This window comes from Elaeis guineensis, chromosome 16 (genome assembly GCF_000442705.2).
Source record: "Elaeis guineensis isolate ETL-2024a chromosome 16, EG11, whole genome shotgun sequence".
Lineage (NCBI taxonomy): Eukaryota > Viridiplantae > Streptophyta > Magnoliopsida > Arecales > Arecaceae > Elaeis > Elaeis guineensis.
Genome location: NC_026008.2, coordinates 18,981,121 through 18,999,536, shown reverse-complemented (window position 1 = coordinate 18,999,536; position 18,416 = coordinate 18,981,121).

Below are 18,416 nucleotides of genomic sequence, written 5' to 3'. Positions count from 1 at the left end.
AGGGGTCAAAAGGGATGAATTATACGATAACTGTTGGTGCAAAAATCCGCTTGCGCCGGAGAAGCTGGAGTCGGGAAAGCCGCGGTCACCGCCGGGACCTGCAAGGGAAGTCTAAACCGGAGGTGGGGTTGCTCCGGCAAGACCCTCCGACGCTCAAGTCAGTTTTTTGCCTCAACAAGAATGGAGTGCTCGAACGGAGAATTTAGCAGAGTTTTGAGATAAGGAAAATGAGCTTAAAGAATAACGTATCTGGGTCTCCCTTTTATAGGCGGAGGAGGCAATGGATTGATGGTGACGTTTGTAACCGCCTGGTAGTGGGCCGCCCATGGTCAGAGAAATTGATTGCGAAAGATAGTGGGGTAGACCCGTGGCCATCGTCACAACCAACCACGTAGGGCCTGCTGCAGGTAGTGGAGCGGCGTCCGTTGCCGCTAGTTGTCAGCGAGTAGTGGGATCGTGTAGCACCTGCCGCAGGGAGCGGAGCAGCATCGTGGCCGTTGACACAGCCTGTCAGAGAGTAATGGGTCCGCCGCAGGGGGTGATGGAGCCGCACGGAATCCGCTACAGGAAGTGGAACAGGATCATGGTTGTTATTGTGATCTGCCAAGGGACGCGGATCTGTTGATCGAGGCTCGGCAGTGGTCGGAGTTCGGCCTTTGTAGGAGTCCGAGAGGAGTCCTCCTTTCGGTTGAGGTCGTGGGTGGAGTCCGGCTCCAGCAGCTGATACTGAGGTCGGAGACTGAGGTCGGAGCTTGGCTCCCGTAGGAGTCCGGGTGGAACCTTCTCAGAGCCGAAGTTGCAGGCGGAACCTGGCTCCCGTAGGAGTCCGGACGGAGTCGCCCTGTTGTTGATGACGGAGCCCAGCTCCCGTAGGAGTCCGGGCGGAGCCGTTCTGCTGTCGATGGCGGAGCCCGGCTCCCGTAGGAGTCTGGGCGGAGCCGTTCTGCTGTCGATGGTGGAGCCCGACTCCCGTAGGAGTCCGGGCGGAGCGGTTCTACTGTCGATGGTGGAGCCCGGCTCCCGTAGGAGTCCGAGCCGAGCGGTTCTGCTGTCGATGGCGGAGCCCGGCTCCCGTAGGAGTCCGGGCGGAGCGGTTCTGCTGTCGATGGTGGAGCCCGGCTCCCGTAGGAGTCCGGGCGGAGCGGTTCTGCTGTCGATGGCGGAGCCCGGCTCCCATAGGAGTCCGGGCGGAGCCATTCTGCTGAGGATTTTGGCTGCGGGTATTTTATACCCAACACCAGTCCCCCTACTTCCGAGTTTGAATTTCAAGCGAAGGAAGTACACAGAGAGAGATGTGCGCAGCCAGAATTGCCCCTTCGAACCTTGCGCACTGCCGCCCCTATTTAATGCGCACACGTCAGAGTCTGTTTTTCGATGAAGGTGACTTGAAAAGCCTTTTCGAAACCCCCGTTGAAACGCGATCCCAAGCGTCGCTTTGCGAGAATTTGTGAGCGGTCAACCCTCGATGGCGGTGAAGGGGATAAGCACGCCACGTGGCACACATCAGTTGGCCCAGGAATACCCGCCGCCATAACTGCGCCAGGATCCATCGGCTATTTAAACCCCTCAGTCCCTTCATGGCTTCATTCTGGCGCTGTTCTTTCATCTGAGAGTCCTGCTTCTCTCGCCCCAGTCCCTGTCTCCTTCCCTTACACCATGTTCTCTACTCGGGAGGCTGTTTTTGAGGGGATTTTTAGGGTTTGGAGGAAGGTGAGGAGGAGAATGGCGGCCGGTGAGAATCTCCGTCGCTCTAAAGGGAGCCCAAGGAAGAATTCCTTCAACAACAGGGGTTTAATAACGGAGGCTGTCGGCGAAGTTATTCTGCCTGCGAATCTCGGAGCAGCAAGGCAGGGTGATACCGGTCAAGAGGGCAGAATAGTCGTCATAAGCCATGACGGGATCCTTGACGCCGTCGGGGCCGAGAGACCAGAGGCAGTCGGCGTCGACGGTGGGGCAGTAGAACTTGTTGCGGGGATGGTGGAAGTAACGTATGCCGACCTTGCCGGAGCGTCTCGGGTGGCGGCCGTCGTGGTGCATTCGGAGATGAGGCATATCTCTGATGTCCCAACCGCTCCTGAAGTGGCTACGGTTCTTCTTGAAACAGGTCTTCGCTACTGCCGCCGTTGCCCTCACTGCCTCCGGAGATCTATCCCACCCCTTTCCCGCTAAGGTTGGGACTTCGGGAACAGAACGAGGCGAGATGGGGCGAGAGCTGTTACACGCACTGGAGAATGCGACTGAGAAGGATAGAGATGGAGTTCGTAGCTCGGAGCGGCCTTTGGTTCGTCCTGCCCGAACCGTGCTCGCGATACTTGCGATGATGTATATCTTCTTTTTTTCTGACCCACCGGGTCTTGTAACGTGTACTTCTGTTAAATGAAAAAGCAATTTCAGTACCTTGTTTGCATCTTGTGTTAAATAGTTGTCTGCCGAACTTTTTCATTTTCCTTTCCTTCTCTTTGCCTGTGTTACGTCGTTCCAGGGTCGTCGGCGACCTTTTCAGTTCATGTGGGGTCGTTATTCGCCGAGCTCCTTTTTGGCTTTTATGCCGTTCGAAGATACCCACTTGTCAGGTTTGCTTGGATTTTTCTCCACCGAAGTTCGGGCTAAGTTCGGCTCCCTTGATAGTCCGAACGGAGAAGCACTCTGGAAGTTGGAGTAGCTCGATTCTCGTAAGAGTCGGGGCAAAGTTTTTCTGCAATCAAAGTCATAAATAAAGTCTGGCTTCCGTAGAAGTCCGGGTGGAGTTGTCCTGTAGCTGATGTTGGCGGTGGAGCCCGGCTCCCGTAGGAGTCCGGGTGAAGTCTGGGTGAAGTCTTTTTTGTTGTTGGAACCCGGCTCCCGTAGGAGTCCGGGTGGAGTCTTCTTTGGTGTAGAAACCCGGCTCCCGTAGGAGTTCGGGTGAAGCCTTCTTTACGGTGGGACCCGGCTCCCGTAGGAGTCCGGGTGGAGTCTTCTTGGCGTAGGAGCCCGATTCTCGTAGGAGTCTGGGCCTTCCACTTTGCTCATGTCAGGACGAGGTTCTCCTCCTGTTCCTGACAGGGCAGTGGGGGCACATTGGGGCGTTGCAAGGCCTCTCCCCCCATCCGGTCTAAAAGAACCGGCCTTTGACTTTGCTCAAGTTAGGGCGAGGTTCTCCTCCTGTCCCTAACAGGGCTGTGGGGGCACATATGGGCGTTGCAAGGCCTCTCCCCCCATCCGGTCTAAAAGAACCGGGCCTTTGACTTTGCTCAAGTTAGGGCGAGGTTCTCCTCCTGTCCCTAACAGGGCTGTGGGGGCACATATGGGCATTGCAAGGCCTCTCCCCCCATCCGATCTAAAAGAATCGGACCTTCGACTTTGCTCAAGTTAGGGCGAGGTTCTCCTCCTGTCCCTAACAGGGCTGTGGGGGCACATATGGGCGTTGCAAGGCCTCTCCCCCCATCCGGTCTAAAAGAATCGGGCCTTCGACTTTGCTCAAGTTAGGGCGAGGTTCTCCTCCTGTCCCTAACAGGGCTATGGGGGCACATATGGGCGTTGCAAGGCCTCTCCCCCCATCCGGTCTAAAAGAATCGGGCCTTTGACTTTGCTCAGGTTCGGCCTCCTCGGGGATGGTGCATTCTACTATGAAATTTGCCAATATTTGGGCTTTTATCGCCGGTCTAGGTTTGTAGTTGATGTCGAATTCTGTGAGCTCGATTGCCCATTTCGCCATTCTCCCGGAGATATCAGCTCGGTGCAGAACCGCCTTGATCGGTTGGTCGGTGAGTAACGTCACCGTGTGCCCTTGAAAGTAAGGCCGGAGTCTCCGAGCTGCAATCAGCAAAGCGTAGGTCAGTTTTTCTAATTTAGTATACCTGGTCTCGGCGTCCCTCAACATGCGACTGATGTAGTAGACCGGTCGTTGGACTTTCATTTCCTCTTTAACAAGGACAGCTGCAAGGGCTGTGGGAGAGACTGCCAGGTACAAAAATAATTCCTCCTTAGGCTCGGGCTTCGCCAGCAGCGGGGGCGAGCTAAGGTAGCTTTTCAATTCTTCGAATGCCTGTTGGCATTCAGAGGTCCAACAGAAGTTCTTTGGCTGCTTGAGGGTTTGAAAGAAGGGCAGACATCGTTCGGCCGACCTCGCGACAAAGCGATTAAGAGCCGCAACTCGTCCCGTGAGGCATTGAACCTCCTTGATCGACCTTGGGGCGGTCATATTTTGGATGGTGCGAATTTTCTCCGGATTGGCCTCGATCCCGTGCCCCGATACCATGAAGCCCAGGAACTTTCCTGAGGTTACCCCAAAGGCGCATTTGGTCGGGTTCAGCTTCATTCTATACTTTCGAAGAGCGCCAAAGGTCTCCTCGAGGTCGGCGACGTGATTTTCGGAAGACCTACTTTTCACGAGCATATCGTCCACATAAACCTCCATGTTTCGGCCGATCTGCTCCTTGAAGATTTTGTTCACCAGTCGTTGATAGGTTGCGCCCGCGTTCTTGAGGCCGAACGGTATAACCCTGTAGCAGTAAAGGCCGCGATTAGTGATAAAAGCAGTCTTTTCTTCATCTTCCGATGCCATTCTAATCTGGTTATAGCCGGAGAATGCGTCCATAAAAGCAAGAAGCTCATGGCCAGAGGTAGCGTCCACCAGTTGGTCGATCCTGGGAAGGGGGTAACTGTCCTTTGGGCAAGCCTTATTCAGCTTTTTGAAGTCGATACACATCCTCTACTTGCCGTTTGCTTTCTTGACCAAGACAACATTGGAGATCCACTCAGGATAATTGACCTCCTTGATGAATCCGGCCTTGAGAAGTTTATCCACTTCCTCGGCTATTGCCTTCTGCCTCTCCGGGGCATGACTCCGGATTTTTTCTTTCGTTGGCCGATGTTTAGGGTCGACCGCCAGATGATGTTCCATGACTTTTGTGTCAATCCCCGGCATATCCGTCGGGACCCATGCGAAAACGTCCGCATTCCTTCGGAGGAAATCCACGAGATGCGTCCGCACCTCCTCCTCCAGGTTGGAGCCAATTAACACCACATGCTCCGCATTCCCATCATTCAAAGGAATTGGTATTAGGTCCTCGATCGGACCGCCCCTCTCTTCAGTGAGGTCATCGCGCGCATCCAACCCGTCGACTGGACAGAGGTCCGCTTGATCGCTTCTTTGTAGGGCAATATTGTAGCAGTGCCTGGCCAGCGCTTGGTCTCCCCGGACTTCTCCGATCCCCTTGTCGGTGGGGAACTTCAATTTCAAATGGTAGGTTGAAACGACGGCTCTGAGGGCATTGAGGCCGGGTCGGCCAAGAATTGCATTGTAGGCGGATGGCGCTTTTACCACCAGGAAATTCACCAGGGCTCTGGACTGCTTTGGATGATGACCCGCGGTCACAGTTAGAGCTATCATTCCTTCCGTCGGAACGGCGTCACCAGTAAACCCTAACAAAGGGGAGCGAATCGGCCTTAGATGACCGCCAAGAGTGGTCATTCTCGAAAAGGCACTGTAGAATAAGATGTCGGCCGAACTTCCGTTGTCGACGGGAATGCGACGGACGTCATAATTTGCTATGTTCAAGGAAACTACGACCGCGTCGTCATGAGGGAATTGGACTCCCTGGGCATCTTCTTCAGTGAAAGTTATGGGCTCTTCAGCTTTTTGCCGCTTGAGGGGTGCAGCTGACGTGCTGATTGTCCCCTGCCGGGATTCCCCCGAGATGACGTTGACGGAATCCGGCGAAGACTGGTCACCTGGCCACCCCTTATCGGCGACCATAGCCGGAAGTAGTTGTGCAGAAACCTCGCGAGAGGGCATCGGATGGGGAAAAGAGGATTGGATGCCGGAAAAGATGGCCGGAAGCGGATCCGTTGAGCGCTCCTTCAAGAACAAGGGTGCTGCGAAGACACAGCCCTTCCTCTAGCGCCAATCATGTTGGTGCAAAAATCCGCTTGCGCCGGAGAAGCTGGAGTCGGGGAAGCCGCGGTCACCGCCGGGACCTGCAAGGGAAGTCTAAACCGGAGGTGGGGTTGCTCCGGCAAGACCCTCCGATGCTCAAGTCAGTTTTCTGTCTCAACAAGAATGGAGTGCTCGAACGGAGAATTTAGCAGAGTTTTGAGATAAGGAAAATGAGCTTAAAGAATAACGTATCTGGGTCCCCCTTTTATAGGCGGAGGAGGCAATGGATTGATGGCAACATTTGTAACCGCTTGGTAGTGGGCCGCCCATGGTCAGGGGAATTGATTGCGAAAGATAGTGGGGTAGACTCGTGGCCATCATCACAACCAGCCACGTAGGGCCTGCTGCAGGTAGTGGAGCGGTGTCTGTTGCCGCTAGTTGTCAGCGAGTAGTGGGATCATGCAGCACCTGCTGCAGGGAGCGGAGCAGCATCGTGGCCGTTGACACAGCCTGTCAGAGAGTAATGGGTTCGCCGCAGGGGGTGATGGAGCCGCACGAAATCTGCTACAGGAAGTGGAACAGGATCATGGTTGTTATTGTGATCTGCCAAGGGATGCGGATCTGTTGATCGAGGCTCGACAGTGGTCGGAGTTCGGCCTTTGTAGGAGTCCGGGAGGAGTCCTCCTTTCGGTTGAGGTCGTGGGTGGAGTCTGGCTCCAGCAGCTGATACTGAGGTCGGAGACTGAGGTCGGAGCTTGGCTCCCGTAGGAGTCCGGGTGGAACCCTCTCGGAGCCGAAGTTACAGGCGGAACCTGGCTCCCGTAGGAGTCCGGACGGAGTCGCCCTGTTGTTGATGACGGAGCCCGGCTCCCGTAGGAGTCCGGGCGGAGCTGTTCTGCTGTCGATTGCGGAGCCCGGCTCCCGTAGGAGTCCGGGCGGAGCCGTTCCGCTGTCGATGGCGGAGCCCGGCTCCCGTAGGAGTCCGGGCGGAGCTGTTCTGCTGTCGATGGCGGAGCCCGGCTCCCGTAGGAGTCCGGGCGGAGCCGTTCTGCTGTTGATGGTGGAGCCCGACTCCCGTAGGAGTCCGGGCGGAGCGGTTCTGCTGTCGATGGCGGAGCCCGGCTCCCGTAGGAGTCCGGGCTGCCCGGCTCCCGTAGGAGTCCGGGCGGAGCCATTCTGCTGTCGATGGCGGAGCCCGGCTCCCGTAGGAGTCCGGGCGGAGCCGTTCTGCTGTCGATGGCGGAGCCCGGCTTTCGTAGGAGTCTGGGCGGAGCCGTTCTGCTGTCGATGGTGGAGCCCGGCTCCCGTAGGAGTCCGGGCGGAGCGGTTCTGCTGTCGATGGCGGAGCCCGGCTCCCGTAGGAGTCCGGGCAGAGCCGTTCTGCTGTCGATGGTGGAGCCCGGCTCCCGTAGGAGTCCGGGCGGAGCGGTTCTGCTGTCGATGGCGGAGCCCGGCTCCCGTAGGAGTCTGGGCGGAGCCGTTCTGCTGTCGATGGCGGAGCCCGACTCCCGTAGGAGTCCGGGCGGAGCGGTTCTGCTATCGATGGTGGAGCCCGGCTCCCGTAGGAGTCCGGGCAGAGCGGTTCTGCTGTCGATGGTGGAGCCCGGCTCTCGTAGGAGTTCGGGCGGAGCGGTTCTGCTGTCGATGGTGGAGTCCGACTCCCGTAGGAGTCCGGGCGGAGCCGTTCTGCTGTCGATGGCGGAGCCCGGCTCCCGTAGGAGTTCGGGCGGAGCCGTTCTGCTGTCGATGGCGGAGTCCGGCTCCCGTAGGAGTCCGGGCGGAGCCGTTTTGCTGTCGATGGTGGAGCCCGACTCTCGTAGGAGTCCGGGCGGAGCAGTTCTGCTGTCGATGGCGGAGCCCGGCTGTTGCTCCTAGATTGATTTTGATGACTACAAAACAGTTGGAAGAGATACAAATAATTTTTATGTGAAAAAGACCTTATGCTCTACAGGGGCAAAATCATAATTTCATCAAAACTCTGATTTGATAGCATTATCGTGTAGAACAAATGATATGTAATCTATTGGTGAAAGTTTCATAATTTTTGGACTTATATTTTTGGAGTTATGAAGGTTTGAAGTTCATGAGTCGACTCATGAGTCAACTCATGAAACTATGAGCTGATTGGCACGCAAAGATTAGCCATGGCACGCTGGTTTTCTGGCTTGGCACGACCTGTGAGTCGACTCATGAGTCGACCCACAAGGCATGAGTCGACTCATGAGTCGACCTCTGCTGTTTTGGGCCAAGAAAATCCAGAAACCCAATCTCTGGACTTTGCAACAGAGGTCGACTCATGAGTCGACCCCTGAGGCATGAGTCGACTCATGAGTCGACTCATATGTCGGGATTTGCCTGTAACGGCTAGTTTTTGGCCAGATTTGGTTGCTTTTTAATGCTGCTTTTTGTGCTCTAACGGCTCTTTTTCTGCCTAGTTTGTTTTCCCTTGTCTCTTAAGGCTATAAAGGTTTCAAAAGGTGGAAAACAAAAAGAAGAGAGATCCAAATATCCAAGAGGCATTCAAGTGATTTGAAAAGAGAAAATCAAGAGCATTCAAGAGGGCATTCAAGTGCATTCAAGAGAGAGTTCTCTCAAGCCAACTTCTCAACCTCATTCAAGAGCTCATTTAAAGCCTTCAAGAAGCCTTCAATCAAGCTCACCAACTCCTCAAGCATTTACTTCATCTCTCATCCACTTTGAGGAAATCCAAGAAGGGCTTCTTCATTTGAGTAAAGCGTATTTATTGTTATATTCGCTCACTTAAGGAGCTATTCTTATACTTATTTGTGCTCTAAACTGAGTTTATCTTGTGAGCAATTATTTTTATTTTGGAGGGTTTCCAAAACAAGGAAAGGTTGATCCGAACCTGAAATCGGAGTGTGTGGGTCGGCTTGTACCCGAAAAACAAGTGGACTAGCTTGGGATAGCTAGTGTCGGAGTTTCCGACGGTTGTATTCGGGTTGAATACAAAGTTTAGTGGATTGAAATTCCCAAGTAGGAGCTTGGGGAGTGGACGTAGGTGCAAGGTTGGCACCGAACCACTATAAATCATTGTGTTTGTGGCATGCTTTATTGTTTCTCTTTAATTCTCCATTATATCCTTGCATTCTTGTTTTAAGTAATTAATCTCAAACCAAAGTATCTCTCTTCATTCATCAAGCTTTTGATATATAATTTTTACAAGTAATTAGTTAAGCCTAAAATTTATAAAACCCAATTCACCCCCCCTCTTGGGTTGCATAGCTGGGCAACAAGTGGTATCAGAGCCCGGTGCTCTAGCCCTTCTTTGATCTAACAATCAAAGAGCCAAAGATCTATGGCAACCCACGTCGGCACTTCTCTAGCCGAGGGGCAATCTACCAACCGACCTCCACTTTTCAATGGGTCTAACTACACCTATTGGAAAGCTCGGATGAAGATTTTCATACAAGCACTAGACTATGATATGTGGAGTATCATAGTGAACGGTCCACACACACCCACCAAGATAGTAGATGGTGAGGAGTCAACCAAACCCGAAAGAGAATGGGATGAGGTTGATAAGAAATTGGCACAGTTAAATGCTAAAGCTATGAATGTTCTTTACTGTTCACTTGATGCAAATGAATTTAATCGCATTTCTACTTGTGCATCTGCTAAAGAAATATGGGATAGGTTAGAAGTAACCCATGAGGGAACAAATCAAGTAAAGGAGTCTAAAATAAACATGCTTGTACATAAATATGAGTTATTTAAAATGGAGCATGATGAGTCCATAACTGCTATGTTTACTCGCTTTACTGATATAATTAATGGTTTGAAGAGTCTTGGCAAATCTTATACTAACAGTGAACTTGTAAGGAAGATTCTCAGGTCATTGCCAAGAACCTGGGAAGCCAAGGTGACTGCTATCCAAGAAGCAAAGGACTTGAACACTCTACCTCTAGAAGAGCTTCTTGGATCCTTGATGACTCACGAGCTTAGCATGAAGCAACATCAAGAGGATGAAGTCAAAAAGAAGAGAACCATTGCCCTCAAATCCACAGCCTCTCCTGATGAAGAAACTGACGACACAGAAGATGAAGAACAAGATGAAGAAATGGCACTCATCATCCGAAGATTCAAGAAGTTCCTAAGAAAGAGGAAACAGGGGATGAGAAAGAGACCTTTCACAAAAGGGGAACAAAGCAAAGAGAAAGAAAAAGATCAACCCCTTATATGCTATGAGTGCAAGAAGCCGGGGCATTTCAAATCCGAATGTCCATAATTGAAGAAAGGTCCCAAAAAGTTCAAAAAGAAGGCAATGATGGCCACATGGAGTGCGAGCGATGACTCAAGCTCCGATGAGGAGACCTCAACAGAACAAGCCAACCTGTGCCTTATGGCACACGATAATGAGGTAATTTCTGAAAACCCTAGTGATTTTACTTTTGAAGAATTGCATGAAGCCTTCAATGATTTAATTGATGAATTGAAGAAACTAGGAATGAAAAACAAAGAACTAAAACTGAAAAATCAGTCTTTAGTAAAACAAGCAGAAAATCTTTCAGTTGAAAAATCTACTTTGCTTCAAGAGAACCAAAGCCTAAAGAATGATATTAATAAGCTGAAACCTATAGTAGATAAATTCACCTTAAGTTCAAACAAACTAAATATGATTCTTGAAAATCAAAAGGCCATATATGATAAGGCCGGACTTGGCTATAACCCCTTAAAGAAACAAAAATTTCTGAAAAATATTTATGTAAATTATTCAAGTAACAAGCCTACCAATACTACTTGTTTTAAATGTGGTAGAACAGGGCATAAATCTTACACTTGTGCAAACATAACTGTAAAGAAAATATGGGTTCCAAAAGGAACCATCTTGACTAACCAAAAAGGACCCAAGAAAGCTTGGGTACCTAAAACAAAAACTTGATATTTGTTTGCAGGTGTGTCTAGCATCCCATGGAGAAAACAGGAAATGGTATCTGGACAGTGGATGCTCGAGATACATGACTGGTGATGAATCACAATTCATCACGATTGATGCTAAGGATGGAGGGATGGTCACCTTTGGAGATAATGGCAAAGGAAAGATCATCGGGATAGGTAACATTGGTATCACTCCCTCCAAATATATTGAAAATATTTTGTTAGTTAAAGGTTTAAAGCATAACTTACTTAGCATTAGTCAATTTTGTGATAAAGGGTATAAAGTAGTTTTTGAATCATCTGTTTGTATTGTGACTAGTCCTATTAATGATGGCATCAAATTTATAGGACATAGACATGGCAATGTTTATATGGTAGATCTAAATGATTTAGCCAAATTAGACATGCAATGCCTAGTGTCCTTAAATGCTAAAGTTAATGAGACTAGTTGGCTTTGGCATCGTAGACTTGCTCACATTAGCATGCATTCTCTTTCAAAATTAATTAAGAAAGAATTAGTTCATGGCTTGCCTAAACTGAATTTTGAAAAAGATAGGATTTGTGATGCATGTCAACTAGGTAAGCAAACTAGAGTTTTATTTAAATCCAAAAATATTGTTTCAACTTCTAGACCATTAGAGCTTTTGCATATGGATTTATTTGGACCAACTAGAACCACAAGTCTAGGAGGAAAACGATATGGTTTTGTAATAATAGATGATTATTCACGTTTTACTTGGGTTTTCTTTTTGGCACACAAAGATGAAACTTTTCATATTTTCACTAAATTTCATCGAAAAGTCACTAATGAAAAAGGATTTTCAATTCAAAATATTAGAAGTGATCATGGAACTGAATTTGAAAATCAAAACTTTGAAAAATTTTGTGATGAGAATGGAATCGGCCATAACTTCTCTGCTCCTAGAACACCCCAACAAAATGGGGTAGTTGAAAGGAAAAACAGAACCTTAGAAGAAATGGCCCGTACCATGCTTTGTGAAAGCAACCTTCCAAGATATTTTTGGGCGGAAGCTATTAACACAGCATGTTATATTCTAAATCGTGCTTTAATTAGACAATTTTTTAAGAAAACCCCCTATGAACTTTGAAAAGGAAGAAAACCAAATATTGCATATTTTCATGTTTTTGGTTGCCGATGTTTTGTATTAAATAATGGTAAGGAAAGACTTGGTAAATTTGATGCAAAATCAGATGAAGCAATCTTTCTGGGTTACTCCTCTACTAGTAAAGCTTTTAGAGTTTTTAATAAAAGAACTTTAGTAGTTGAGGAGTCCATTCATGTTGTCTTTGATGAATCTAACGATCTTCCTTCAAGGAAGAATGAGGGTGTTGATGATGCAGATCCATTAATAGAAGGTATGAAGGAGATCACTCTGAAAGATTCAGCCACTCCAGAGGACAAGGAACAAGAAGACAAACAAGATGAGATAGGTGAGGAAATTCAAGAACAACCTCAAGGTACAATTGACCTACCCAAGGAATGGAGGTATGTTCACAACCACCCTAAGGAGTTAATTATTGGTGATCCTATGCATGGTGTAAAACTCGCTCTTCACTTAGAGATGTGTTTAATCATTGTGCTTTTGTATCTCATTTTGAACCTAAAACTATTGAAGAAGCTGAAAAAGATCATAATTGGATTAATGCAATGCAAGAGGAACTTAATCAATTTGAAAGAAATAATGTTTGGACTTTGGTTTCAAGACCTAAAAACTGTTCAATAATTGGCACAAAATGGGTCTTTAGAAACAAATTAGATGAGCATGGTAATGTAATTAGAAATAAAGCAAGATTGGTTGCTAAAGGATATAATCAAGAAGAAGGGATTGATTTTGATGAAACCTTTGCACCAGTAGCTAGATTAGAAGCCATTAGACTTCTACTTGCATATGCTTGCTTTATGAAATTCAAATTGTTTCAAATGGATGTTAAAAGCGCATTTTTAAATGGATTTATTGCTGAAGAAGTTTATGTAGAACAACCCCCTGGATTTGAAAAACATGCCTTTCCTAATCATGTCTTTAAATTAAATAAGGCATTATATGGATTAAAACAAGCACCTAGAGCATGGTATGATAGACTAAGCAAATTTTTACTAAGTAATAGTTTTTCAAGAGGTAATGTAGATACAACCCTCTTTATCAAAAGAAATCAAAATGATATGTTAGTTATACAAATTTATGTTGATGACATAATTTTTGGGTCTACTAATGAATCCCTTTGTCAAGACTTTGCTAAGCTTATGCAGGGAGAGTTCGAGATGAGCATGATGGGAGAACTCACCTTCTTCCTCGGACTCCAGATCAAACAATCAAAAGAGGGAATCTCCATCACCCAAAGCAAGTACACCAAGGAACTACTCAAAAGATTTGGAATGGAGAACTCCAAACCCATTGGCACACCAATGAGTCCCTCATGTAAGCTTGACAAGGATGATGAAGGTAAATGTGTAGACTTAAAATACTATAGAGGCATGATTGGATCATTATTATATTTAACTGCAAGTAGGCCTGATATCATGTTTAGTGTTTGTTTATGTGCTAGATATCAATCTAATCCTAAAGAATCTCATTTGAATGCTGTTAAAAGAATCCTTAGATACTTAAATGGTACTCAAACTTTAGGGTTATGGTACTCTAAGGACTCACAAATAGATTTATTAGGATATTCTGATGCTGACTTTGCTGGATGTAAACTAGATAGAAAAAGCACAAGTGGAACTTGTCAATTTCTTGGAGTTAACCTAATCTCATGGTTTAGCAAGAAACAAAATTCGGTAGCACTGTCTACGGCTGAGGCCGAATACATTGCAGCCGGAAGTTGTTGTGCTCAAATCTTGTGGATTAAGCAACAACTCGAAGACTTTGGAATTAAACTTAATGAAACACCAATAAGATGTGACAACACAAGTGCCATAAATCTATCTAAAAATCCTATTCAACACTCAAGATCCAAACATATTGAAATAAGACATCACTTCATAAGAGAACATGTTCAAAACAAAAATATAATTCTTGAATATGTTTGCACCGAAAATCAATTAGCTGATATCTTTACAAAGGCCCTTAGTGAGGATAGATTCTGTGAAATTAGGAGAAATCTAGGAATTCTTGATCCATTTGCCTGAATTATTTTTCAAATTCCAATGATTTATGGTCAAAATTCCTAAGAGCTCAATTTCCAACACCTTTCTTGGTCCCAAAAGCTCAAGTTTTTCATTCTAAAAACTCATCTTAGAGCTAAACTCCTCCCTAAATTTCAAATTTTTTTGGAATTTATTCACATTTTTTCTGATTTTCTGAACTTCATGAGTCGACCCATGAGTCGACTCAATGGCAAACTTGTAATTCCCAGCAACTTCCAACGGGCTGAAGGGTTTATATGTTGATTTACTGTTCGTGAGCCGACCCTCACGCTCGTCTTCCTCCTTCCGAAATCCATTCTCCCTTCTCCCATTTGCTCCATTTCCTAGGCTTGAGCTAGTGGAACTCCTCCCGCCTCCTCTCCACCGTAAATAGCCACTCGGGAAAGGTTCTTTTGTGACCTCTTCCCTTGTTCTTCACGGTTGGAGCGTGCCCTAGCACTCCACCGTCCCTCTCAAATCCACTCATTCTCTCCTCCAAAACCTCAAATCACTCTCTTATAATCCTTCCTCCACTCTTCACTTGCTCCTCAAGTCTCCTCGCCTGCTATTGAAGAGGTATGGCACCAAAAATGAAACTTCCCCAAAGGAGAAAGTCTGTCCGGAACTTGAAGAAAGTGTCAGAAGGAAAAGACAAGCGGCACAGTCCACCTCTGTCCCGTTCCAGCTTCAGTTCAAGGTCCTTCACAGTCTTCTCAAACTCCCAGTAAGAACCCTCTCTCAGATAGAAAAGTAGAAACCGGAAAAATATTGACTTTCGGTTCTTTGAAAGTGAGGGATTTTCTTTAGCAAGTAAGATCAAAATCAGGGATGGAGCTTTTACTGTTCACTCAAAGAAGTCACCTTTGTTGACCTTGTTAGGGAGTTTTATCAGAATCTTATTTATGGAAATGGGTCTGTAACTTCAACTGTGAAAGGGATTGATATCTGTCTGGATCCTGTCATTTTAGGGAGATTTTACACTTACCTAGTGAAGGTTATGCATACATGGAACTCCCCGTGAAAGAAGAAGGTATAAGTGTTATATTGGAGGAACCTACCAAGGAAATTTGAATAAACTAGAGGCCAAGATTTTACCTATAGAAATGAGAATCTTACATCAAATGGTCACAAAACTTTTCTTCCCTAGGAGTGGTAGGCACGATCTTCTGTCAGGCAGGGACATATGCATTATGTTTCACATTATCACAGAAACCCCCTAAACCTCCCAGCACTTATGATAGAGGCCATGAGAGAGACTCTGAACAGATCTAAGGCACATTTGCCTTATGGTATGGCCCTGACTAGAGTTTTCAGGAGGTTTGGAGTTAGTTGTGAGGGGGAGGCTCCCACCAAACTGTCTCATGTTGATACCTTCAACCTACACACCTTGCATCGAATGGGGTTCACAAAAAGTGGTGGTGGTTGGATCAGGGAGCTGAGGAGAGAGGCAGAAGAAGAGCAGAAGAAAGAGCTGAGGATACAGCAGAAGTCAGAGCTGAAGAAGAAGAAGGTCCATCATCTCCTGTTCATGACTTCAGGGCAGCTTCACCAGATATACAGTTCTTTCCGGATCCAGAGGCTGGCCCTTCTGAGTTTACCAGGATACCCACACCTGTGCATCAGCCAGAGAGCAGAGCACCTCCGCCAGAGTTCACACTGTCCGATTATCAGATTGAGCGGATTGCACAGCGTATGGTCTCTTTGATGTCGAGTCAGATGAGCAGTACTTCATTTGTACCAGGGGCTACTTCTACTGATCAGACTTTGACTCCCCACATCTCCACAGTATATCAGATGATGGCAGATCAGTCCATGAGGATTCAGCAGCTTGAGGACACTGTTCTGAGATTGACTGGTAGAGTTCTCGAGTTACAGGGGCAGGTCTTCGATTTGGCACACCCTCAGCCTCAGGAGTCTACGATTGAGGTCACTGATCTCACTGCAGAGGCCGGCAGACTCAGAGGAGCTCTTGAGGGCGGTTATGAGTTACTGAGGAAGGAGATCAGAGGATCAAGTGAGCAAGCTACTACTCAGTTCACTGCACTTCTCCAGGCTGTCTCCAGGGCACTGACTGTACTTGACTCCATCAGACTTACCCTTTCAGTTCAGTCCCTAGCTTCTCAGCGTTCTCAGCCACCCAGTTCCTCCCGTTCGCCTGCTCGTGCCAGTTCTTCCTCTCGTGCCAGAGGCAGACGGGGTCGAGGACGCATCTCAGATCCAGATCCATCTGATCCTTATCACATTTCTGATGATTCTGATCATTGATCATTTCTAGATCCTAGGTCTTAGTGTTAGTCCTCTCTAGGATCTGTATTTTTGGGGCCATGTATTGACATGAGCTAGTTGACTTTGTATGTTACTTTTTATGTTACAATCTATGTACTGAAACAATTATGGCTTTACCTTTGGAATGATGATTATCTTACTTTGGTCATATATTCTCTTTTGTGAAATATTGTCTTCTCTTTATGGTATTATCATTTTATGATTGCTGTTAATAGTTGCTTCATTAAGGGGGAGCAAACCCTACAAGAGGAAAAATTAAAGAATGCTTCAAAAAAGGACTTAACCTTGTTTGATGATGTCAAAAAGGGGGAGAAATTAAACACAAAGAAATCCATCAAAAGCAAACACTACAACTTATGAGAAATTAATACATTGACAATTTTAAGTATAAATGCTAAATATACTGCAAATAAGTACCTTTTAAAATTACTCATACTCTGATTTGCTGTAAACCATTGAATATGCTTTGATAGGCTTTCAAATTCCAAACCCACTCTGATATATTGAATACATTGCTCTAATACTTTGACAATTTTACTACTCCGATACATTACTCAATTTTACTCTGATACATTGAAAAACTGTTTTTATTACTCTGATACTTTGCAAAATTTTTCTCTGACACTTTGTAAAATTGTTTTCCCTACACTGATACATTGCAGGATTTTCATTTCTCTTGCTCTGATACATCTTAAACTTAAATGATCTAATACTCTTTCCAAATCAACTATTCAATATGCTTTGGCACACATGACTAGTTTTGAGAATTGAGAAATTTTTTCAAAATACAGTTTGCTCTGATAATAAAATCAAATTTTCTGCTCTAACACCAAAACAATTATCCAATGAGCATATCTTCCAATCTTTAAGCAAATGGACAAACTATTTATGCATATAACCATTTGTTTCACATGCCAAAAGAATCATACTCTTTTCAAGCATATGCACCTAAAATGCAATCTGTTGAAATTCATGATTCAGAAAAATGCTTTTGTTCAAATATTTTGTCATCATCAAAAAGGGGGAGATTGTTGCTCCTAGATTGATTTTGATGACTACAAAATAGTTGGAAGGGATACAAATAATTTTTATGTGAAAAAGACCTTATGCTCTACAGGGGCAAAATCATAATTTCATCAAAACTCTGATTTGATAGCATCATCGTGTAGAACAAATGATATGTAATCTATTGGTGAAAGTTTCATGGTTTTTGGACTTATATTTTTGGAGTTATGAAGGTTTGAAGTTCATGAGTCGACTCATGAGTCAACTCATGAAACTATGAGCTGATTGGCATGCAAAGATTAGCCATGGCACGCTGGTTTTCTGGCTTGGCACGACCTGTGAGTCGACTCATGAGTCGACCCACAAGGCATGAGTCGACTCATGAGTCGACCTCTGCTGTTTTGGGCCAAGAAAATCCAGAAACCCAATCTCTGGACTTTGCAACAGAGGTCGGCTCATGAGTCGACCCCTGAGGCATGAGTCGACTCATGAGTCGACTCATATGACGGGATTTGCCTGTAACGGCTAGTTTTTGGCCAGATTTGGTTGCTTTTTAATGCTGCTTTTTATGCTCTAACGGCTCTTTTTCTGCCTAGTTTGTTTTCCCTTGTTTCTTAAGACTATAAAAGGTTTCAAAAGGTGGAAAACAAAAACAAGAGAGATCAAAATATTCAAGAGGCATTCAAGTGATTTGAAAAGAGAAAAGCAAGAGCATTCAAGAGGGCATTTAAGTGCATTCAAGAGAGGTTTTCTCAAGCCAACTTCTCAACCTCATTCAAGAGCTCATTTAAAGCCTTCAAGAAGCCTTCAATCAAGCTCACCAACTCCTCAAGCATTTACTTCATCTCTCATCCACTTTGAGGAAATCCAAGAGGGACTTCTTCATTTGAGTAAAGCATATTTATTGTTATATTCGCTCACTTAAGGAGCTATTCTTGTACTTATTTGTGCTCTAAACTGATTTTATCTTGTGAGTAATTGTTTTTGTTTTGGAGAGTTTCCAAAACAAGGAAAGGTTGATCCGAACCTGAAATCGGAGTGTATTGGGTTGGCTTGTACCCGGAAAACAAGTGGACTAGCTTGGGATAGCTAGTGTCGGAGTTTCCGACGATTGTATTCGGGTTGAATACAAAGTATAGTGGATTAGAATTCTCAAGTAGGAGCTTGGGGAGTGGATGTAGGTGCAAGGTTGGCACCGAACCACTATAAATCATTGTGTTTGTGGCA